Raw genomic sequence first — 25,571 nt, 5'->3', positions numbered from 1 at the left:
GCGTCGTTTTTTGTTGGGCATGGTGATGAGCGGATAATTTATACGCTTTTTGACATTTTTTTAGTACGTTTTTAGTAGAATCTAGTTACTTTTAGGGATGTTTTCATTAGTTTTTATGCTAAATTCACATTTCTGGACTTTACTATGAGTTTGTGTATTTTTCTGTGATTTCAGGTATTTTCTGGCTGAAATTGAGGGACTTGAGCAAAAATCAGATTCAGAGGTAGAAGAAGGACTGCTGATGCTGTTGGATTCTGACCTTCCTGCACTCAAAGTGGATTTTCTAGAGCTACAGAACTCAAAGTGGTGCGCTTCCAATTGCGTTGGAAAGTAGACATCCAGGGCTTTCCAGCAATACATAATAGTCCATACTTTGGCCGAGTTTAGATGACGTAAAAGGGCGTTGAACGCCAGTTCTACGCTGCTGTCTGGAGTTAAACGCCAGAAACATGTCACAAGCCAGAGTTGAACGCCAGAAATACGTTACAAACTGGCGTTCAACTCCAAGATTGACCTCTACACGTGTAACATTCAAGCTCAGCCCAAGCACACACCAAGTGGGCCTCGGAAGTGGATTTATGCATCAATTACTTACTTCTGTAAACCCTAGTAACTAGTTTAGTATAAATAGGACTTTTTACTATTGTATTAGATATCTTTGGTATCAGTTTTAATCTATTGTTCATCTTAGGAGACTATTGATCACGTTTTGGGGGCTGGCCATTCGGCCATGCCTGGACCTTCATCACTTATGTATTTTTAACGGTAGAGTTTTTGCACTCCATAGATTAAGGTGTGGAGCTCTGCTGTTCCTCATGAATTAATGCAAAGTACTACTGTTTCTCTATTCAATTCAACTTATTCTTCTTCTAAGATATTCATTCGCACTTCAACATGAATGTGATGAACGTGACAATCATCATCATTCCCTATGAACGCGTGCCAGACAACCACTTCCGTTCTACCTTCGATTGAATGATTATCTCTTGGATCTCTTAATCAGAATCTTCGTGGTATAAGCTAGATTGATGGCGGCATTCATGAGAATCCGAAAAGTCTAAACCTTGTCTGTGGTATTCCGAGTAGGATTCTGGGATTGAATGACTGTGACGAACTTCAAACTCGCGAGTGCTGGGCGTAGTGACAGACACAAAAGGAGGGTGAATCCTATTCCAGTATGATCGGGAACCTCAGATGATTAGCCATGCTGTGACAGAGCATTTGGACCATTTTCACAAGAGGATGGGATGCAGCCATTGACAAGGGTGATGCCTCCAGACGATTAGCCATGCAGTGACAGCGCATCGGACCATTTTCCAGAGAGGATTAAAAGTAGCCATTGACAACGGTGATGTCCTTACATAAAGCTAGCCATGGAAAGGAGTAGGATTGATTGGATGAAGACAGCAGGAAAGCAGAGGTTCAGAGGAACGAAAGCATCTCTATACGCTTATCTGAAATTCTCACCAGTGATATACATAAGTATTTCTATCTTTATTTTCTATTTAATTAGTATTATTTTCGAAAACTTCATAATCAATCATTATCCGCCTGACTGAGATTTACACGGTGACCATAGCTTGCTTCATACCAACAATCTCCGTGGGATCGACCCTTACTCACGTAAGGTTTATTACTTGGACGACCCAGTGCACTTGCTGGTTAGTTGTATCGAAGTTGTGAATGAAAAACGATTTATTAAGATGTGCGTACAGAGTTTCTGGCGCCGTTGCCTGAGATTACAATTTCGTGCACCAAGTTTTTGGTGCCGTTGCCGGGGATTGTTCGAGTTTGAACAACTGACGGTTCATCTTGTTGCTCAGATTAGGTAATTTTCTTTTTGGTTTATTTTTCAAAATTTTTTCAAAAACCTTTCAAAAATTTCTCATCTGTTTTCGAAAAAAATATATATATAAATCTTTTCAAAAATATATTTTTCTTCAGAATTTTTAAGAATGAATTCTAGAGTTTCATGAAGCATGTTGAAGCATGGCCGGCTGTAAAGCCATGTCTAATTCTTTTGGATAGGTGCTTCCAACCATCAGCACAGAGGCAGGTTAATTGGTATGTCAGCCGTGGCATGTCTAAGTTACATACTAAAGCTTGGCTGGCTATTAAGCCATGCCTAACCCTCAGATTGGAGCTTTAGACTAAAGAGCACAAGATTTCTGGAATTCATATTAAAAAATTTTGAAATCCGTATTTTCTTTTTCCTATATGTTTTTTCGAAAAAAATATAAAAAAATCCAGAAAAATAAAAAAATTCATAAAAATAAAAAATATTTCATGTTTCTTATTTGAGTCTTGAGTCAAGTTGAAAGTTTGGTGTCAATTGCATATTCATCTTGCATTTTTCGAAAAATTCATGCATTCATAGTGTTCTTCATGATCTTCAAGTTGTTCTTGGTAAGTCTTCTTGTTTGATCTTGATGTTTTCATGTTTTGTGTCTTTTCTTGTTTTTCATATGCATTCTTGCATCCATAGAGTCTAAACATGAAAGATTTCTAAGTTTGGTGTCTTGCATGTTTTCTTTGCATATAAAAATTTTCAAAAATAAGTCTTGATGTTCATCTTGACATTCAAAGTGTTCTTGGTGTTCATCTTGACATTCATAATGTTCTTGCATTCATCATATACTTTGATCCAAAATTTTCATGCATTGAGTCTTTTTCATGTTTTTCTCTCTCATCATAAAAATTCAAAAAAAAAAAATATCTTTCCCTTTCTCCTCTCATAAAATTCGAAAATTTGAGTTGACTTTTTCAAAACTTTTTAAAATTTAGTTGTTTCTTATGAGTCAAATCAAATTTTAAATTTAAAAATCCTATCTTTTTCAAAATCTTTTTCAAAAATCAAATCTTTTCGAAAATTTTAAAAATATTTTTCAAAAATCTTTTCTTAATTTTATCTCATAATTTTCGAAAATAACATTATCAATTAATGTTTTGATTCAAAAATTTCAAATTTGTTACTTGCTTGTTAAGAAAGATTCAAACTTTAAGTTCTAGAATCATATTTTGTGATTTCTTGTGAATCAAGTCATTAATTGTGATTTTAAAAATCAAATCTTTTTTCAAAACTAATTTCAATCATATCTTTTCAAAAATATCTTCTTATCTTATCTTTTTCAAAATTTGATTTTAAAATATCTTTCCTAACTTCTTATCTTCTTATCTTTTCAAAATTGATTTTCAAATTTGTTTCAACTAACTAACTAACTTTTTGTTTGTTTCTTATCTTTTTCAAAACTACCTAACTAACTCTCTCTCTCTAATTTTCGAAAATATCTTCCCCCTTTTTCAAAATTTCTTTTTAATTAACTAATTATTTTAACTTTTGATTTTAAAATTTCAAAAATTACTAACCTTTTTCAAAAACTATTTTCGAAAACCACTAACTCTTTTTCAAAAATTATTTTCGAAAATTCACTTCCCCCTCTCATCTTCTTCTATTTGTTTATTTATTTACTAACATCTCTTCCTCACTCACCAAAAATCCGAACCCCCTCTCTCTCTGAGTTCGGATTTTCGCTTCTTCTTTTCTTCTACTTACACAGGGACCTCTATACAGTGGTAAAAAGGACCCCTATTATTATTATTTTTCTGTCCCTCTTTTTCATATGAGCAGGAGCAAGGACAAGAACATTCTTGTTGAAGCAGATCCAGAACCTAAAAGGACTCTGAAAAGAAAACTAAGAGAAGCTAAATTACAACAATCCAGAGATAACCTTACAGAAATTTTCGAACAGGAAGAGGAGATGGCAGCCGAAAATAATAATAATGCAAGGAGGATGCTTGGTGACTTTACTGCACCTAATTTCAATTTACATGGAAGAAGCATCTCCATTCCTGCCATTGGAGCAAACAATTTTGAGCTGAAACCTCAATTAGTTTCTCTGATGCAGAAGAACTGCAAGTTTCATGGACTTTCATCTGAGGATCCTTTTCAGTTCTTAACTGAATTCTTGCAGATCTGTGATACTGTTAAGACTAATGGAGTAGATCCTGAAGTCTACAGGCTCATGCTTTTCCCTTTTGCTGTGAGAGACAGAGCTAGAATATGGTTGGACTCTCAACCTAAGGATAGCCTGAACTCTTGGGATAAGCTGGTCAAGGCTTTCTTAGCCAAGTTCTTTCCTCCTCAAAAGCTGAGTAAGCTTAGAGTGGATGTTCAGACCTTCAGACAGAAAGAAGGAGAATCCCTCTATGAAGCTTGGGAGAGATACAAAGGACTGACCAAAAAGTGTCCCTCTGACATGCTTTCAGAATGGACCATCCTGGACATATTCTAGATGGTCTGTCTGAATTAGCTAAAATGTCATTGGATACCTCTGCAGGTGGATCCATTCACCTAAAGAAAACACCTGCAGAAGCTCAAGAACTCATTGACATGGTTGCTAATAACCAGTTTATGTACACTTCTGAGAGGAATCATGTGAGTAATGGGACGCCTATGAAGAAGGGAGTTCTTGAAATTGATACTCTGAATGCCATATTGGCTCAGAATAAAATATTGACTCAGCAAGTCAATATGATTTCTCAGAGTCTGAATGGAATGCAAGCTGCATCCAACAGTACTCAAGAGGCATCTTCTGAAGAAGAAGCTTATGATCCTGAAAATCCTGCAATAGCAGAGGTGAATTACATGGGTGAACCTTATGGAAACACCTATAATCCCTCATGGAGAAATCACCCAAATCTCTCATGCAAGGATCAACAAAAGCCTCAACAAGGCTTTAATAATGGTGGAAGAAATAGGTTTAACAATAGTAAACCTTTTCCATCATCCACTCAGCAACAGACAGAGAACTCTGAACAAAATACCTCTAATTTAGGAAACTTAGTCTCTGATCTATCTAAGGCCACTGTGAGTTTCATGAATGAAACAAGGTCATCCATTAGAAATTTGGAGGCACAAGTGGGCCAGCTGAGTAAAAGGATCACTGAAATCCCTCCTAGTACTCTCCCAAGCAATACAGAAGAGAATCCAAAAGGAGAGTGCAAGGCCATTGAATTAATTACCATGGCTGAACCTGTAAGGGAGGGAGAGGACGTGAATCCCAAGGAGGAAGACCTCCTAGGACGTCCAGTGATCAATAAGGAGCTTCCCTCTGAGGAACCAAAGGAATCTGAGACTCATCTAGAGACCATAGAGATTCCATTAAACCTCCTTATGCCATTCATGAGCTCTGATGAGTATTCCTCTTCTGAAGAGAATGAGGATGTTACTGAAGAGCAAGTTACCAAGTACCTTGGTGCAATCATGAAGCTGAATGCCAAATTATTTGGTGTTGATACTTGGGAAGATGAACCTCCCTTGTTCACTAATGAACTAAGTGATCTGGATCAACTGACATTGCCTCAGAAGAAACAGGATCCTGGGAAGTTCCTAATAACTTGTACCATAGGCACCATGATCTTTGAAAAGGCTCTGTGTGACCTTGGGTTAGGGATAAACCTCATGCCCCTCTCTGTAATAGAGAAACTAGGAATCTATGGGGTGCAAGCTGCTAAAATCTCATTAGAGATGGCAGACAATTCAAGAAAATAGGCTTATGGACAAGTAGAGGACGTGTTAGTAAAGGTTGAAGGCCTTTACATCCCTGCTGATTTCATAGTCCTGGATACTGGGAAGAATGATGATGAATCCATCATCCTTGGAAGACCCTTCCTAGCCACAGCAAGAGCTGTGATTGATGTTGACAGAGGTGAACTAGTCCTTCAATTGAATGAGGACTCCCTTGTGTTTAAAACTCGAGGTCATCCTTCTGTAAACATGGGGAGGAAGCATAAAAAGCTTCTCTCACTGCAGAGTCAATCAGAGCCCCCACAGTCAAACTCTAAGTTTGGTGTTGGGAGGCCACAACCAAACTCTAAGTTTGGTGTTAAACTCCCATATCCAAACTCTAAGTTTGGTGTTGGGAAGTCTCAACAATGCTCTGAACATCTGTGAGGCTCCATGAGAGCCCACTGTCAAGCTATTGACATTAAAGAAGCGCTTGTTGGGAGGCAACCCAATTTTTATTTAATTATATTTTTATTAGTTATATGTCTTTGTAGGTACATGATCATGTGGAGCCACAAAATAAATAAAAAAATTAAAAACGGAATCAAAAATAGCAGAAGAAAAATCACACCCTGGAGGAAGACCTTACTGGCGTTTAAACGCCAGTAAGAAGCATCTGGTTGACATTCAACGCCAGAACAGAGCATGGTTCTGGCGCTGAACGCCCAAAATGAGCAGCATCTGGGCATTTGAATGCCAGAATTGCACCCTGGAGAAGAGCTGGCGCTGAAAGCCCAGAACAAGCATGGTTCTGGCGTTCAACGCCAGAAACGGGCAACAAATGGGCATTCCACGCCCAGAACAAGCACCATTCTGGCGCTGAACGCCCAGAGTTGTGTGCAAGGGCATTTTGCATGCCTAATTTGGTGCAAGGTTGTAAATCCTTGAACACCTTAGGATCTGTGGACCCCACAGGATCCCCACCTACCTCCACTCACTTCCTCTCTCCCCTCTTTCACACAATCCCATAAACACTCTTCCCCAAAACTCTTCACCAATCACCTCAATCTCTCTCCCCTATCACCACTTCACCACTCACATCCATCCACTCTTCCCCATAAACCTACCTCATAAACACCACCTACCTTCAAAATTCAAAATCAATTTCCCACCCAAACCCACCCTATATGGTCGAAACCTTACCCCCCTCCCTTCCCTATATATAGCCCTCCATTCCTCTTCATTTTCACACAACTCAACCCTCTCTTTCCCTTCATGGCCGAAACACATCTCTCTCCCTCTCCTCCATTTCTTCTTCTTCTTTATCTCTTCTTTCTTCTCTTGCTCGAGAACGAGCAATATTCTAAGTTTGGTGTGGTAAAAGCATAAGCTTTTTGTTTTTCCATTACCATTGATGGTACCCAAGACCGGAGAATCCTCTAGAAAAGGGAAAGGAAAGATAAAAGCTTCCATCTCCGAGTCATGGGAGATGGAAAGATTCATCTCCAAAGCTCATCAAGACCACTTCTATGATGTTGTGGCCAAGAAAACGGTGATCCCCGAGGTCCCTTTCAAGCTCAAGAAGAATGAGTATCCGGAGATCCAACATGAAATCCAAAGAAGAGGTTGGGAAGTTCTAACAAACCCCATCCAACAAGTCGGCATCCTAATGGTTCAAGAGTTCTATGCCAATGCATGGATCACTAGGAACCATGATCAAAGTAAGAACCCGAACCCAAAGAATTATCTCACTATGGTTCGAGGAAAATACTTAGATTTTAGTCCGAAAAATGTGAGATTGGCGGTCAACTTGCCTATGATGCAAGGAGATGCACGCCCCTACACTAGAAGGGTCAACTTTAATCAAAGGTTGGACCAAGTCCTCATGGACATATGTGTGGAAGGAGCTCAATGGAAGATTGACTCCAAAGGCAAGCCGGTTCAATTAAGAAGACTGGACCTCAAGCCTGTGGCTAGAGGATGGTTGGAGTTCATCCAATGCTCCATCATCCCCACTAGCAACCGATCTGAAGTTACTGTGGATCGGGCCATCATGATTCACAGCATCATGATTGGAGAGGAAGTAGAAGTTCATGAAGTCATCTCCCTTGAACTCTACAAAATAGCCGAAAAGCCCTCTCCTGGGGCAAGGCTAGCTTTTCCTCATCTCATTTGCCATCTATGTTACTCAGCTGGAGCTTTAATAGAAGGAGACATTCCCATTGAGGAAGAGAAGCCCATCACTAAGAAAAGGATGGAGCAAGCAAGAGAGCCCATTCATGGATTTCAAGAGACGCATGAAGCTCATCACCATGAGATCCCGGAGATGCCTCAAATGCATTTTCCTCCATAAAACTATTGGGAGCAAATCAATACCTCCCTAGGAGAATTAAGTTCCAACATGGGACAATTAAGGGTGGAACATCAAGAACACTCCATCATCCTTCATGAAATTAGAGAAGATCAAAAAGCAATGAGGAAGGAGCAACAAAGACAAGGAAGAGACATAGAAGAGCTCAAGGACATCATTGGTTCCTCAAGAAGGAAACGCCACCATCACTAAAGTGGACTCATTCCTTGTTCTTATTCTCTGTTTTTCATTTTCTCTATGTTAAGTGCTTATCTAAGTTTGTGTCTTATTACATGATCATTAGTATTTAGTAACTCTGTCTTAAAGTTATGAATGTCCTATGAATCCATCACCTCTCTTAAATGAAAAATGTTTTAATTCAAAAGAACAAGAAGTACATGAGTTTCGAATTTATCCTTGAACTTAGTTTAATTATATTGATGTGGTGACAATACTTTTTGTTTTCTGAATGAATGCTTGAACAGTGCATATGTATTTTGAAGTTGTTGTTTAATAATGTTAAATATGTTGGCTCTTGAAAGAATGATGACAAGGAGACATGTTATTTGATAATCTGAAAAATCATAAAAATGATTCTTGAAGCAAGAAAAAGCAGCAAAGAACAAATCTTGCAGAAAAAAAAAGAAAAAAAATTACCGAAAAAAAATAGAAAGAAAAAGAAAAAGCAAGCAGAAAAAGCCAAAAGCTCTTAAAACCAAGAGGCAAGAGCAAAAAGCCAGTAACCCTTAAAAACCAAAAGGCAATGGCAATAAAAAGGATCCCAAGGCTTTGAGCATCAGTGGATAGCAGGGCCTAAAGGAATAAAATCCTGGCCTAAGCGGCTAAACCAAGCTGTCCCTAATCATGTGCTTGTGGCGTGTAGGTGTCAAGTGAAAACTTGAGACTGAGCGGTTAAAGTCAAGGTCCAAAGGAAAAAAAAGGAGTGTGCTTAAGAACCCTGGACACATCTAATTGGTGACTTTAGCAAAGCTGAGTCACAATCTGAAAAGGTTCACCCAATTATGTGTCTGTGGCATTTATGTATCCGGTGGTAATACTGGAAAACAAAGAGCTTAGGGCCACGGCCAAGACTCATGAAATAGCTGTGTTCAAGAATCATCATACTGAACTAGGAGAATCAATAACACTATCTGAACTCTGAGTTCCTATAGATGCCAATCATTCTGAACATCAATGGATAAAGTGAGATGCCAAAACTATTCAAGAGGCAAAAAGCTACAAGTCCCGCTCATCTGATTGGAGCTATGTTTCATTGATAGTTTGGAATTTATAGTATATTCTCTTCTTTTTATCCTATTTGATTTTTAGTTGCTTGGGGACAAGCAACAATTTAAGTTTGGTGTTGTGATGAGCGGATAATTTATACGCTTTTTGGCATTATTTTTAGTATGTTTTTAGTAGAATCTAGTTACTTTTAGGGATGTTTTCATTAGTTTTTATGCTAAATTCATATTTCTGGACTTTACTATGAGTTTGTGTGTTTTTCTGTGATTTCAGGTATTTTCTGGATGAAATTGAGGGACTTGAGCAAAAATCAGATTCAGAGGTAGAAGAAGGACTGCTGATGCTGTTGGATTCTTACCTCCCTGCATTCAAAGTGGATTTTCTGGAGTTACAGAACTCAAAATGGCGCGCTTCTAATTGCGTTGGAAAGTAGACATCTAGGGCTTTCCAGCAATATATAATAGTCCATACTTTGGCCGAGTTTAGATGACGTAAAAGGGCGTTGAACGCCAGTTCTATGCTGCTGTCTGGAGTTAAACACCAGAAACACGTCACAAGCTAGAGTTGAACGCCAGAAATACGTTACAAACTGGCGTTCAACTCCAAGATTGACCTCTACACGTGTAACATTCAAGCTCAGCCCAAGCACACACCAAGTGGGTCCCGGAAGTGTATTTATGCATCAATTACTTACTTTTGTAAACCCTAGTAACTAGTTTAGTATAAATAGGACTTTTTACTATTGTATTAGATATCTTTGGTATCAGTTTTAATCTATTGTTCATCTTAGGAGACTATTGATCATGTTTTGGTGGCTGGCCATTCGGCCATGCCTGGACCTTCATCACTTATGTATTTTTACCGGTAGAGTTTCTGCACTCCATAGATTAAGGTGTGGAGCTCTGCTGTTCCTCATGAATTAATGCAAAGTACTACTGTTTCTCCATTCAATTCAACTTATTCCGCTTCTAAGATATTCATTCGCACTTCAACATGAATGTGATGAACGTGACAATCATCATCATTCCCTATGAACGCCTGCCTGACAACCACTTCCGTTTTACCTTCGATTGAATGATTATCTCTTGGATCTCTTAATCAGAATCTTCGTGGTATAAGCTAGATTGATGGCGGCATTCATGAGAATCTGGAAAGTCTAAACCTTGTCTGTGGTATTCCGAGTAGGATTCTGGGATTGAATGACTGTGACGAACTTCAAACTCGTGAGTGCTGGGCGTAGTGACAGACGCAAAAGGAGGGTGAATCCTATTCAAGTATGATCGAGAACCTCAGATGATTAGCCGTGCTGTGACAGAGCATTTGGACCATTTTCACAAGAGGATGGGATGCAGCCATTGACAAGGGTGATGCCTCCAGACGATTAGCCATGCAGTGACAGCGCATCGGACCATTTTCCAGAGAGGATTAAAAGTAGCCATTGACAACGGTGATGTCCTTACATAAAGCCAGCCATGGAAAGGAGTAGGATTGATTGGATGAAGACAGCAGGAAAGCAGAGGTTCAGAGGAATAAAAGCATCTCTATACGCTTATCTGAAATTCTCACCAATGATATACATAAGTATTTCTATCTTTATTTTCTGTTTAATTAGTATTATTTTCAAAAACTTCATAATCAATCATTATCTGCCTGACTGAGATTTACAAGGTGACCATAGCTTGCTTCATACCAACAATCTCCGTGGGATCGACCCTTACTCACGTAAGGTTTATTACTTGGACGACCCAGTGCACTTGCTGGTTAGTTGTATCGAAGTTGTGAATGAAAAATGATTTATTAAGACGTGCGTACAGAGTTTCTGGCGCCGTTGCCTGAGATCACAATTTCGTGCACCACATGGGCAGCTTGTATAACTTGTAAGCTAAAAAGGCTTGTATGTGTAGCAGGCCTGTAAATTTATACGTATTGATATAATAAAAATGTGGACTAATTAAAACACGACATGTGGATTATGTTTTCTATGTTAATAATTAATTTTTTTAAATACATATCTGATGCCAGGGCATTTTGACCAGTTTCACTGACCTTTTCTTTACTATTTTAGGGTAGTTTCATGCATTTTCTTAGTAGATAAGCAAGTTTTGGGTAGAAACACACTTACATCTTGATTCAAGCAAACATTGTGAACTTTACATGATTTCATGAGAATTATGCATGAATTGAATGACAAATTAGATAATGCATGATCTCATGGCTTGGAATAGAGCTTTGATGCACTTTATTTGCTTGATTTCAGGGCAAAGGAAGCAAGGAAGAGTCACATTAGTAGCCACGTTAGTCTAATTAACGTGACCACTAACGTGGAATGGGCATAAGCTTGTGGCATTAATGAGAGAAGTGATCGCCAATAACTTCTTCGAAAGCCATCATAGCCCACGTTAGTTGCCACGTTAGTTACATTAACGTGGGAGCTAACGTGGAAAGAAAAGAGGAGCTCCAACGTTAGTGGTAAAAGTGAACACCCCTAACGTTCCAAAAGGCCATACATAAGCCACGTTAAGAGCCACGTTAATCTAATAAACGTGAACTCTAACGTGGGAGGAGGAAGAAATTGCCAACGTTAGTGACACTCAACTTTGTCACTAATGTTGGGCTAGGCCAACATTGCCTACATTAGTGGTCATGTTAAGACCACTAACATGAAGGGTAACGTGGAGCAAGGAGTGATAGACCAACGTTAGTGACACTTACCTTTGTCACTAACGTTGGAGATGGCAATTACTACCACGTTAGTGGCCACGTTAATCTAATTAATGTGAACTCTAACGTGGGAAGGAGGGGCATTTGGAGCGTTAATCTAATTAATGTGAACTCTAACGCTCTTGAAGCTTAGGCATGCCCACGTTAAGGGTCATGTTAGTTATACTAACGTGAACTGTAACGCGGGGAAAAGAGGCAATTAGCAACGTTATTGGAAAAGGTGAATGCCAATAACGTTTGCGAAGTACCAAGAGGCAACGTTAGTGGTCACGTTAGTGCCACTAACGTTGAAGTTAATGTGGAACATTTTTGGTTTGGAACATTAGTGAAAAAGGTGGTCGTCACTAACGTTCTCGAACCCACATTTTCACTTAACGTTAACACCACTAACGTCCTAACTAACGTCCATGCCTAACTCACACTTTTTCTGCAAGCAAAGCTGAGCCCACTGAAGATTGTAACTGCTTCAACTCAAGATCGAAGGCCCATATCCAAGACTTGAAGAGCCAACTAGAAGATCAGAAAAGTAGTATATATAGGAGTAGTTTTGAACTAGTAGAGCAGCTGGGCATTTTTGGAGAACTAAACTCTGTATATTTTACGTTCTCTGTAATTTCTAGTTAATTTAAGAATGCATTCTTCTTTATCTTCTTCTATTTCCAGAGCTATGAACAACTAAACCCCTTTTCATGGGGTTAGGGAGCTCTGTTGTGATTTGATGGATCAATAATAGTTTTTATTATTTTTATTCTTTTTTTTCTCTTGATTTTACTAGAAGGATTTCAATCTTTCATACTTGGATCTCTTCGGAGCCTTGGAAGAGGAATGAAGAGATCATGCTAGAAATGCTTTCTCATGTTGGACCAAATTGGGGTTTTGATTGATATAGTGACATATAATCCTACTAACACTTTGATTTGGGAATACATGTGGTATAATCAGTGACCATACTTCATCTCTTCTCATGAGCAATTAGACCAAGGAATTGGCTATTGATAAAGATTTGAGAGATTGAATTACCAAGGAATTGGAATCCAATCACTTAAGATTGCCAAGGAGATCAATGAATGCATTGATTGAGGAAGAGATGAGAATGAACTTGATCCGGAGAATACAACATCTCCTGAGCCCAATGAATCCCCCATTTCTGATCTTACCCATTCTCTTTACTTTCTGCCATTTATTTTTATGTTCATTTCCCCAAATCCCCGTTTAAGATTCTGCAATTTACTTTCCGTCATTTACATTGTGCCATTTACTTCCAGCAATTACATTTTCTGTTATTTACTTTCCCGCCATTTACTTTTTTGCAAATCTCAACTCAATTTCTGTTTAGCTCAACTAGAACATTTCTCTGATTAAAGTTGCTTGACCAATCAATCCCTGTGGGATTCGACCTTACTCTACTGTGAGTTTTTACTTGATGACAATTCGGTATACTTGTCGAAGGGAAATTTTTTGAGAGGCAAGTTTCCGTGCATCAAGTTTATGGCACCATTGCCGGGGATTGATTTTGTATCAACAATGATTAAATTGGTGTATAACTAGATTGAGCATTTTTCTTTTGTTTTTTTAATTTCATTTGAGTGATTCACTTTTAGTTTTAGTTATTTTCTTCCCTTTTCCCCTTACCCATTTGCGGTGTTATCTTCAATTTTTTTTATAATTCAGTTCACTAATCTACTAACTGTTTGATATATTGCATCACTCACACTAACAGCACCCCTAATAGGAGTAACTTCTCCATCAATTTTCTTTCCTGCTTTTTGCTCTATTGGTTATATGACAGGTAGAAGAAGCGGGGCTTCAACTTCCTTTGATTCTGAACCTGAGAGGACCTTCCTTAGATTAAGGAGGGAAGCAAGAGGAAAGAGAATCGTTGGTGCTGAGGAAGAAGAGGAGTATTTTGAACCAAACATGGAGGAGAATATGGAAAACCACCATGAAGAAGAGGCTCACAACCATTCCAGAGAAGGACCAGCAAATTATGCTGGGCAAGAGAGAAGAGTTATGGGCTCTTACATCAATCCAAACCCAGGAAATTGCAGAAATAGCATCCAAAAGCCAACCATACATGCCAATAACTTTGAACTAAAGCCACAGCTCATCACCCTTGTTCAGAACAACTGTTCATTTGGAGGAAGTATCCAAGAAGACCCCAATCAACATCTCACCACCTTCCTAAGGATATGTGATACTGTGAAGTCTAATGGTGTTCATCCTGACACCTATAGATTGCTTTTGTTTCCCTTTTCACTCAAGGACAAAGCATCTAAATGGCTGGAATCTTTCCCGAAGGAGAGTTTAACAACCTGGGAATATGTGGTAAAGAAATTCTTGGCAAGATTCTACCCTCCTCAAAGAATCAACAGGTTGAGAGCTGAGGTGCAAACCTTCAGGAAACAAGATGGTAAAACTCTCTATGAAGCATGGGAGAGGTTTAAGGACTTGACAAGTAGGTGCCCACCAGACATGTTCAATGAATGGGTGCAGTTACATATTTTCTATGAGGGTATTTCTTATGAATCAAAGAAGGCAGTAGACCACTCATCCGAGGGATCTCTGAAAAAGAAGAAGTCCATTGAAGAAGCCATAGATATCATTGAGACTGTAGCTGAGAATGATTACTTCTATGCTTCTGAAAGGGGCAATACTAGAGGAGTGATGGAGCTGAACAACGTGGATGCACTGCTGGCTCAAAACAAGATGATCACCAAGTAGTTGGCTGACCTTACCAAGAAAATAGAAAGGAACCAGGTGGCAGCAGTCACCACCTCATCAGCAGCTCAAGAAGGAGTGAATGCAGAGGAAGAGGGTGATCAGGAACAAGCCAACTACATTGGGAACTTACCGAGGTAGACCCATGATCCATACTCCAAAACTTATAATCCGGGTTGGAGGAACCACCCGAACTTTGGGTGGGAAAATCAACAAGATCAAGGCCAAGATCAGAGACGTCACAACCCCAACAACAATGCAGCTCACCAACATTCCACACAGAGATCATATCAGCACCCACCTAACAATACCTCTCAACATCCATATCAAAACCAAAATGGCCCTTCTCATCCCTCCAATCTCAACTCACCATCATCCGAAGATAGACTCTCCAGAATCGAGACTATACTTGAAGGCATATGTAAGGAAATCCAAGATAACAAGGTGTTCAAGGAGGAAGTGCGAGCCAATATCAAAAACCAGGGAGACACCATTAAGAGGCTGGAATTTCAAGTGGGGTACCTCTCTGAGAAAATCTCCAAACCTACGGACAGTTTCCCAAGTGACACAGAGAAAAACCCGAGAGGTGAAACAAAGAAAGTGAGATGGGAAGAATGCAAGATGGTCACTATAAGTGATAAGGGGACTGAGGAAGAGCTGAACAAACCCTTAGAACACTCTGAAGATACTTCAGCAGAGAAGCAAGAAGAGGGTAACCAAGAAACCAAAACTACACAGAAGGAGATTCTGAAACTCTATGCACCTTTTCCCCAAAGACTCAAAGGTGGTGTATTAAAGAGAATATACTCAAAGTTCCTCGACATGTTTGCATCCCTTCAAGTAAACATACCATTTATCAAGGCTCTCTAACAAATGCCCTCATACATTAAGTGTATGAAGGAGCTGCTGACCAGGAAAAGCTCACTCAATGGAGGGCAAACAATAGTGATGAATAAGGAGTGTAGTGCTCTCATTCAACCAGAGTTGCCTACAAAAAAAAAAGGATCCAGGGAGTTTTCACATCCCCTGTGCCATAGGAGAAACAAGTTTTGATAAAGGACTCTGTGACCTGGGAGCAAGCATCAACTTAATGCCTTTATCCCTCATGAAGAAGCTGCAGATCAATGAGCTAATGCCCACAGACGTAGTCATCAAGCTGGCTGACAAAACTCAAAAACAAGCAGTAGGAGTGGTTGAAAACGTGTTGGTAAAGGTTGGGAACTACTTCCTTCCCACAGACTTTGTCATATTGGAAATGGAAGAGAGTTACCTCCACCCAATCATATTGGGAAGACCATTCCTAGCCACAGCCAGAGCACTTATAGATGTGGAGCGAGGAGAGCTAATACTGAAAATACATGATGAACAACTCGCATTCAATGTTTTCAAACCCTCACAAGAAGCAGATCAAGAAAACAAGGAACCAAGGAGAGATCACAATGATGCACTAGTGAAAGAAACAAGCACCGAAGCACAAATAGTACAACCTGGAATCCCTTTAGTTGGTAAACAAAACAGTCAGAAGGTGCAACAGCTAAAGGAAACCCAAGAGGAGCCAAACCCACCAGAATCATATGAGACCAGCAACAAAATTTCCCTGGAAAAGGAGGCCACAAAGAGCAGGGTAACATTAAAAGAAACAAGGAAGAAGGCATCAAGGGGATGGAGGAACAAAAATATCCCTACAGAGGATTTCTCTCCAAGAGATAAGGTGATCTCAGCTCATCTCACAGGTATTCCACCTCATCTCCCCAGCATCCCATCTCAGCTGCCTAAAGTTTTCACCATCAGCAGAATTCTCTCCTTAGAACATGTGGAGATCCTTAATGAAGCCAATGGAGATAGATTCACTGCGAGGGGAGAAGATTTGAAGCATTACCAACCACCCTGACAAAGGCAGAACCTCAAGCTAGTGACGCTAAAGAAGCGCTTCATGGGAGGCAACCCATGTTTTATATGCTTTTAAAGTAGTTAATAAAGCAAGGTTCATGAATTCCAAATCAACTTCGACATACACTTAAACGAATCCTTGTATGCAACATATAGTGAAGAACAAGTTTGGTGTTCAAGGCACACTAAGAGAACATAAATGCAATTCATATCATGTCACTCTTAGAACCTTGAACAAATCTTTTTACACCACATGGCCACAAACTAAGTTTGGTGTCACCAATGTTGCATACATGGACAGTTAAATAGTCAGTTGGTTTGCATTCATGAATAGCACTTAGTTAGTTAAAAACAAAAATTTTAAAAAGTAGTTATCCCATTTTCTAATTTTGCCGCCAACTTTCAACGTTATTAATTCTACTCCTTTGTCTTGTATAGGAAATAAAAGAAGGATTAAAGAGAAATTGATGGGACAAGTGAAGAAGGAAGGTTCGGCCACTTCAAAAATGGGGACAATACACATGTCTTCAAAGGGAATACATTGGGAAATGTTGCCATGCAACATTGGAAGAATGACATGCTTGGAAATCGAACCAACCCCATCATAAAAGTGATGATCCTTGTGCCCATCCCATGCTAAATCCCATCCGTTCATCATAAGCCTACACCATCAATCCACACCTTTCATTTACTCACCACTATTCTATATAAGTGGTTCCTAGTCCGTACCCTTTCACATTCCAATGCTCATACCTTCAACACCTCTTATTCCATCAAAAACACTCTCACCCACGCCCTTAGCCACACTCTTTCAACCATCCACACTTTTACAAATACAGAATCAAAGGCCACTCATGGCATCATCGAGCTCTAAAAGAAGAAAAGGGAAGGAGCCGATGGAGCAACGCCCTTTCAATGAGAAAAAATTTAGAACCTTTTACCATGTATTGCAATTTGGATGGATGACTGATAAGGAGATCATATATGAGCTAGGCTTTCAAGTCAAGAAAACTGAGTGCCCCGAAATCGTAGAGAAAGTGGAAAAGAGAAGATGGGAGCTCTTCACTGATCCGGTCACAAAAGTAAATGCAACTCTTGTGAGAGAATTTTATGCAAACGTAATCAGGTATGATAGGGCGGATGAGTCCTATATAAGATTTATAAGAGGAGCAACAGTGGACTTTAGTCCCATGAGCATCATGAGGGTGTTAAAGCTACGAACCATACCATTCGCAGAAGAGAGCTATCAATCCAGAATAGATAGCAGTCCCAATTATGACCAAATTTACAGGATATCTGCGTACAAGGAACTGATTGGGGTACGAGATCCCATAGGAAGCCTAAGTTCATCAAAAGAGGGGACCTCACTCCCGAAGCAAAGGGGTGGTTCGAAATTGTAAGGAGATCCATCCTCCCTGCCGGGAACAATTCAGACGTGAACTTTAAGAGAGCAACAATGGTGCAATGTATACTCAAAGAGAGAGAGATCAAGGTTCACGAACTCATAGCCCAAGGCATTAGGAAGATGGCTGAGAAAAGCGATTCGGGAGGAAAGTTAGGCTACCCCAACACTATTTTTCGTCTGTGTGATAGGGCTGGGGTGGTGTTCGAAGACGGGGATCCCGAGTGGATAAAAGTGGGCATCCCAATTACTGTTTGACGGATGTATGCCGTTGCATCTCCCCTACCTCAACGAAGGATAAGAAAGAGGACAGCCCATCAAGTTGTAGAAGAACAAGACCCAAAAGAGCAAGCCCCAGCCACTTTGGACATGCACCAATTACAGGAAGCCATTGATGGCTTATCTAGACAATACGTGGAGAATCAAGGGGCACAGAAAGAGCTTCAACTGCAAATGATGGACTGCCAAGAAGTATCATTCTCCAGATGGATGAATCAACAGGAGGAGTGGCAAAAGCAATTGATGGAGCAGCAACTGGAACAAGGGAGACAATGGGATGAATCTTTCCAAAGGATAAATCAAAAGCAAGATCAACAACAAGAAGCCATCCAAAAGTTAATCAACATCCAAGCACATCAAGGTGCACACATACATGAGATGCATCGGAAACAAATAGAACAAGCAGAACTCTTCGATGAATACAGGGCATTCTCAGAAGGAGTTTACATGAGTGAGACTGGACATCATGTGAACACTCAAGCCAGGCTCGGATACTTAGTCAGACAACTGCCTATATTGCATCTGGGAATCACAAGATATGAAGAAGTGAGGGATGAATTAGCGCGAGAAGAAAGAGAAATAGTTGAAAGGAGTCATGAATTAGTAAAGAAAGCACTTGAGGATTGGAAAAGAGCCAGAATGACACGGATACAAGGAAACACAAGTGGACACAAAGAGGACAAACAAGAGAGAGCATGGGCATCCCCATGAGTAAAAGGTGGTGGAGTTCCTTCTTCGTTTTATCTTTTTCTAGTTTAAATAAGGAAAATCATGTATGAAATAGAACATGCTTCCATAGTAGCTTAGGAATTTTCAATTCTGTCTTTAGCATTTTCAGTTATTAAGTCTATGTGTGCTGGTCCAAGTTACCTGTTTTCATTTTCATCCTACTTACTTGTATGCTTGCCCTTTGAGTTTAATAAAAGAGAATGTTATGAAAGAAACTAGAGTAGGGTTCATATGGTGAAATAAGTCCTCAAGGTTTGTGGTGTGGTAATAGATTAGCTAAGTTGGATCACCTATAAGGTATGAGGGCACTTATGTGTATTGAAGTACATGCTTGAAGCACATTCTATGAGATTAGCCAAACAACAAGATCCTAATAAGAAAAAGAGAAAGAACAATAAGAGTTTGAAAAAGAAAGAAAAATAATAAGAAATAAGGCTAGGCACCAAGGTTTAAATCTTGAGGGATGCGTCTGTGGTGTTCTTGTACCAAGGATCTGCTTGGATGAATAAGTTCTTACGAGTGCTCATCACTTGGTAACTTGGGTTAACTAACCTGGGATTATCAACTGAAAATCCACTATCAAGAGCAACCTTGCTACAGAACATTTAGTAACCCAAAGAGGTGCTGGACACCAAGGCCTCAAGGAAAGAAAATAACAAACCATGTGCCTGTGGTGTGCATGTATGGGGGAGAGAGACTTGAGGGAGTAAGTCCTTAGGGGTATTTCAACACCTAACACCTTGAACCAACTGGTTCGGGAGTGTTGGCTAAAAGCTTACTTTAAGGAGTTGCCCCCTCACAGAGCACTTAGCCTAAGGATGCAATAAACCCTGAGAAAAAAAGGGAGGATCAAAGAATAAGGATCTCATAGGATGCAATCAAGCAAGTATTCAAGAGCATGATAAGGACCTGGAAACCAGTAAAGGAATGAACCTATGTTGCTATGCATGAAACCCCATAAACCAAGAGCTTTACTTCTATAATAAGAACTTGTTTCTCTCGTTCTTTCATTCATCATTCTGATGTTTTAGTACTTGCTTAGGGACAGGCAAGCTTTAAGTTTGGTGTTGTGATGCCAGGGCATTTTGGCCAGTTTCACTGACCTTTTCTTTACTGTTTTAGGGTAGTTTCATGCATTTTCTTAGTAAATAAGCAAGTTTTGGGTAGAAACACACTTACATCTTGATTCAAGCAAACATTGTGAAATTTACATGATTTCATGAGAATTATGCATGAATTGAATGACAAATTAGATAATGCATGATCTCATGGCTTGGAATAGAGCTTTAATGCACTTTATTTGCTTGATTTCAGGGCAAAGGAAGCAAGGAAGAGCCACATTAGTAGCCACGTTAGTCTAATTAACGTGACCACTAACGTGGAATGGGCATAAGCTTGTGGCGTTAATGAGAAAAGTGACGCCAATAACGCCTTCGAAAGCCATCATAGCCCAACGATAAACCACTATTTTATGGTTTATCTTGTGCTCAATTGAGTGGATTTTATCAACTCTTTACCCACTTATTCATAATATTTGCATGGTTTCATATTTCCTTCCTGATTTTGTGCTATGATTGAAAACATGCTTCTTTGATCTTATATTTGCTTATTATTAATCCTCTCTTATTACCATTAGATGCCTTGATATGTGTGTTAAGTGATTTCAGAGATTACAGGGCAGAAATGGCTCAGAGGATAGGAAGGAAGCTTGCAAAAGTGGAAGGAATACAAGAAGTTGGAGAAACTGGTAAGATGTCCAGCCTGACCTCTTCGCACTCAAATGGCTATAACTTTAGCTATAGAGGTCCAAACGACGCGGTTTTAGTTGCATTAGAAAGCTAACGTCTAGGGCTTCGATTTGATATATAATATGCCATAGTTTCCCTAACGCTAGGCGACGCAAACGTGTGATCCACGCGGATGCATCGCATCTGCGAACTTCAAACCGCGCGGCTGTGTGGGCGACGCGACCGCGTCACTTGCCCACGACCTGAACGTACCAGAATACACTCGGGGGGCGATTTCTGGGCTGTTTTTGACCCAGTTTACGGCCCAGAAAACACAGATTAGAGGCTATAAAGTGGGGGAATGCATCCATTCAGGGAGAGCTCGCCAATTTTCACTTTCATGATTAAGATTTAGTTTGAGAGAGGTTCTCTCCTCTCTCTCTTAGGATTAGGATTAGGATTTAGGACTTCTATTAGTTTGTAAGAGTGACTCTCAATCCAGGTTTAATATTTACTTTAATGCCTTTATTCATACCTATAAATGTTGCCAACTTGACTTATGAATCCTTCCCATGTTATGATTTGAATTAATGATTATTTGAGGTATTTCAATTATTGATTGCTTTCTCCTTAATTTGTGTTATCATTGCTTCCCATCTAAGGACATTTTTATCCCTCAACAATTTTACTTTTTCCCTTTTGGTCTTAGTTAAGAAATCAGTAACTCAACATTATTAAACTCAGCATAATTGATAATCGTTATCTTGCTAATTGAACTGAACTTCAATAATCCCAACTTTTTCTTAGGAAAATAAATAGGATTCGAAGGTCAAACTAATTAGTCCCTTGACTTTCCTTTACTTTAGTAAAGGTTAACTAAGTGAAATTTAGATTCAACTTTCATTATTGTTGAGGGAGATAACCAAGTTGGACTTCCAATTTCTCTTACCTTGCCAAAAGTTGCTTTACGTTATTTATTTATTTATCTAAACCCCGATTACAACCTTTATAGCCAATAATAAGAACATACTTCCTTGCAGTTCCTTGAGAAGACGACCCGAGGTTTGAATACTCGGTTAACAATTTTAAAAGGGGTTTGTTACTTGTGACACCCAAAACGTTTGTACGAAGGGATTTTTGTTGGTTTAGAGACTATACCTACAACACGACTGTTTTTATGAACTTCTTTACTGACAAAAATCCTAACGTCACCCACGTTAGTTGCCACGTTAGTTACATTAACGTGGGAGCTAACGTGGAAAGAAAAGAGGAGCTCCAATATTAGTGGTAAAAGTGAATACCACTAACGTTCCAAAAGGCCATACATAAGCCACGTTAAGAGCCACGTTAATATAATTAACGTGAACTCTAACGTGGGAGGAGGAAGAAATTGCCAACATTAGTGACACTCAACTTTGTCACTAACGTTGGACTAGGCCAACATTGCGCACGTTAGGGGTCACGTTAAGACCACTAACGTGAAGGGTAACGTGGAGCAAGGAGTGATAGGCCAACGTTAGTGACACTCACCTTTGTCACTAACGTTGGAGATGGCAATTACCACCACGTTAATCTAATTAATGTGAACTCTAACGTGGGAAGGAGGGGCGTTTGGAGCGTTAGTGACAAAGGTAAGTGTCACTAATGCTCTTGAAGCTTAGGCATGCCCATGTTAAGGGTCATGTTAGTTATACTAACGTGAACTCTAACGCGGGGAAAAGAGGCAATTAGCAACATTATTGTAAAAGGTGAATGCCAATAACGTTTGCGAAGGACCAAGAGGCAACGTTAGTGGTCACGTTAGTGCCACTAATGTTGAAGTTTACGTGGATCGTTTTTGGTTCGGAACGTTAGTGAAAACGGTGATCGTCACTAATGTTCTCGAACCCACATTTTCACTTAACGTTAACACCACTAACGTCCTAACTAACCTCCATGCCTAACTCACACTTTTTCTGCAAGCAAAGCTGAGCCCACTAAAGATTGTAACAGCTTCAACTCAAGATCGAAGGCCCATATCCAAGACTTGAAGAGCCAACTAGAAGATCAGAAAAGTAGTATATATAGGAGTAGTTTTGAACTAGTAGAGCAGCTGGGCATTTTTGGAGAACTACACTCTGTATATTTTACTTTCTCTGTAATTTCTAGTTAATTTGAGAATGCATTCTTCTTTATCTTCTTCCATTTCCAGAGCTATTAACAACTAAACCCCTTTTCATTGGGTTAGGGAGCTCTGTTACGATTTGATGGATCAATAATGGTTTTCATTATTCTTCTTCTTTCTTTTCTCTTGATTTTACTAGAAGGCTTTCAATCTTAATCCAATTGGGTAGTTTTCTTGGAAAAGAAGCTATTCATACTTGGTTCTCTTCGGAACCTTGGAAGAGGAATGAAGAGATCATGCTAGAAATGCTTTCTCATGTTGGAACAAATTGGAGTTTGGATGGATATAGTGACATATAATCCTTCCAACACTTTGATTTGGGAATACATGTGGTATAATCAGTGACCATACTTCATCTCTTCTCATGAGCAATTAGACCAAGGAATTGGAATCCAATCACTCAGGATTGCCAAGGAGATCAATGAATGTATTGATTGAGGAAGAGATGAGAATGAACTTGATCCGGAGAATACAACATCTCCTTAGCCCAATGAATCCCCCATTTCTGATCTTACCCATTCTCTTTACTTTCTGCCATTTATTTTTATGTTCATTTCCCCAAATCCCCATTTAAGATTCTGCAATTTACTTTCTGTCATTTACATTCTGCCATTTACTTCCAGCAATTACATTTTTTGTTATTTACTTTCCCGCCATTTACTTTTCTGCAAATCTCAACTCAATTTCTGCTTAGCTCAACTAGAGCATTCCTCTGATTAAAGTTGCTTGACCAATCAATCCCGGTGGGATTCGACCTCACTCTATTGTAGTAGGTTAGATCTAGATTAGGAATTCTTAGATCTAGGTTAATTTCATGCTTTAATTTACTTTTCCTTTTGCAATTCTTCTTCTTCTATATCTCTTCTCTCTAGTTTAGCATTTAATTCTTGTAATTCTCTACTTTTATGTTGATGCACTTTTGTTCTTCCATTTTTCTTTAATGCAATTTATGATTCATGTTCCATTATTGTTGATTTGATTTGTTGTTGTTTAATTCCTTAAAATTGAGTAGTGTAGATTTACATTCCTTGCAATTTTACTATGCTTTTCTTTTATGCCTTCCAAGTGTTTGATGAAATGCTTGGTTGGATTTTAGTGTAGATTTACATTCCTTGCAATTTTACTATGCTTTCCTCTTATGCCTTCTAAGTGTTTGATAAAATGCTTAGTTGGAATTTAGAGTAAAATTTTAGTGCTCTTGGCTTGGGAAGGTAACTTAGGAACTCTTGAGTTACTAATGTCCAAGTGATTGACGATTGGGAGCCATTAACTCTAGATCTCACTAATTGAATTGGTGGAGAACTAGGACTTATGGACTTGTATTGACACAGCTCATTTGACTTTCCTTTATTAGTTAGAGGATGACTTAGTGGGGTTGATCCTTGCCAATTCTCATGTTGTGGTTAGTGATTAGGATAGAGATCCTTGACCACCAACCCTTGCCAAGGCCTTTTTGTTATTTGAATTTCATTTCCATTTACTTTTCATGTTTCTTATCTCAAAAACCCCAAAACACCTCATAACCAATAACAAGACACTTCATCGTAATTCCTAGGAAGAACGACTCGAGGTTTAAATACTTCAGTTTATAGATTTTAGGGGTTTGTACTTGTGACAAACAAATTTTTGTATGAAAGGATTATTGTTAGTTTAGAAACTATACTTTACAACGAGATTTCATTTGTGAAATTCTAAACCACACAAAAGTCCATATAATCAAAATGGCGCCGTTGCCGGGGAATTGCAATGGTATTGTGTTATTGGTTATTGTATATATGTGAATATTGTGAATATGTTTGCCTTTTGCTTCTTTGTTAGTTCTTGCTAGTTTTAGGATTTGGTTTCCTTTGTTTCTTATTTGATTTTATTTTCATTTTCTCTTGCTATCATGAATTCTCACTTTGGCTATGAGTTTGGTTCTCACTATGTTGTAGAAAATGAGGACTATAATGAGAATGTGTATCAAGGATGGGATAACTAAAGGTGGAAGGAGCCATATGCAATGATCAATCTTCATGGCAACAACCTCCACCAATGCACTATAAAGAAGAGCCATTCTATGATGCATACCAATCCAATGGCTATGGTGAATCTCCTAGTGACTTTCAAGAACCACCACTATATGCCTATGAGTCATATCGTCAACATGAACCCCAACTACACTCACAAGCCTATTTTCACCAAACACCTCCACATGACCTTGATCCATATCTACCATACCAACTACCTTTTGAACCACATGAGCCATACATGGAACCACCATTCCAAGATCACTACTCCCAAGAACCACCTCAATACACACTACCACATCCTTACCAAGAAGAACCACCTTCCTATCATGAACCTTTTCTCCAAGACAATGAACCATCTTTCCCACTCCAATCCTCAATGGATGAAACCCTTAGCCTTATACTTCAAGGGCAAGGAGAAATGCAAAGGAAGACACTAGAATTTGTGGCTACCTTGAGCAAGGTAGTAAGCATTTTAACCTCCCAATATTTGAGCACTCAAAGCACTCCCATGGTCACATATGGATAATTAATTGAAAAGCATAAGGAGAGATTGGAAACTCCGGTGGAAAATGAGGAGTGTTATTTTGTATTAGAGCAATTGGAGGAGCCTATGATCATTGAAGAAGAGGAAGAAGTGGTTGAAGACCTAGGGGATGCGGAACCTCCATGGGAAGCTAAAATCATAGAAAATCCATCCAAGAAGATTAAATTTGATGTTGAGGAGGAATGTGCACAACCTCCAAAACAATTTTTGAATGAGGACATGGAGGGAGTGAAGCAAGAATTGAGTTCCCTTGGTGATGAAGACCATGCATCCAATCTTCTTGG

The 25,571-nt window shown here is 39.2% G+C and overlaps 1 non-coding gene across 1 annotated transcript; it reads right to left on the bottom strand.

Annotated features, from left to right (window-relative positions):
- Window positions 1–4,154: 4,154 nt before the first annotated feature.
- On the bottom strand, window positions 4,155–4,262 carry LOC148577458 (small nucleolar RNA R71). The gene has a single exon (XR_015903359.1). It is a non-coding gene; the product is annotated as a small nucleolar RNA R71 (small nucleolar RNA).
- Window positions 4,263–25,571: the final 21,309 nt, after the last annotated feature.

Source organism: Arachis ipaensis, chromosome B1 (genome assembly GCF_059453495.1).
Source record: "Arachis ipaensis isolate K30076 ecotype BB chromosome B1, ASM5945349v1, whole genome shotgun sequence".
Taxonomy (NCBI): domain Eukaryota; kingdom Viridiplantae; phylum Streptophyta; class Magnoliopsida; order Fabales; family Fabaceae; genus Arachis; species Arachis ipaensis.
The sequence above is the reverse complement of the archived record's forward strand: the minus strand, read 5'-3'. Positions and strand labels throughout refer to the sequence as shown.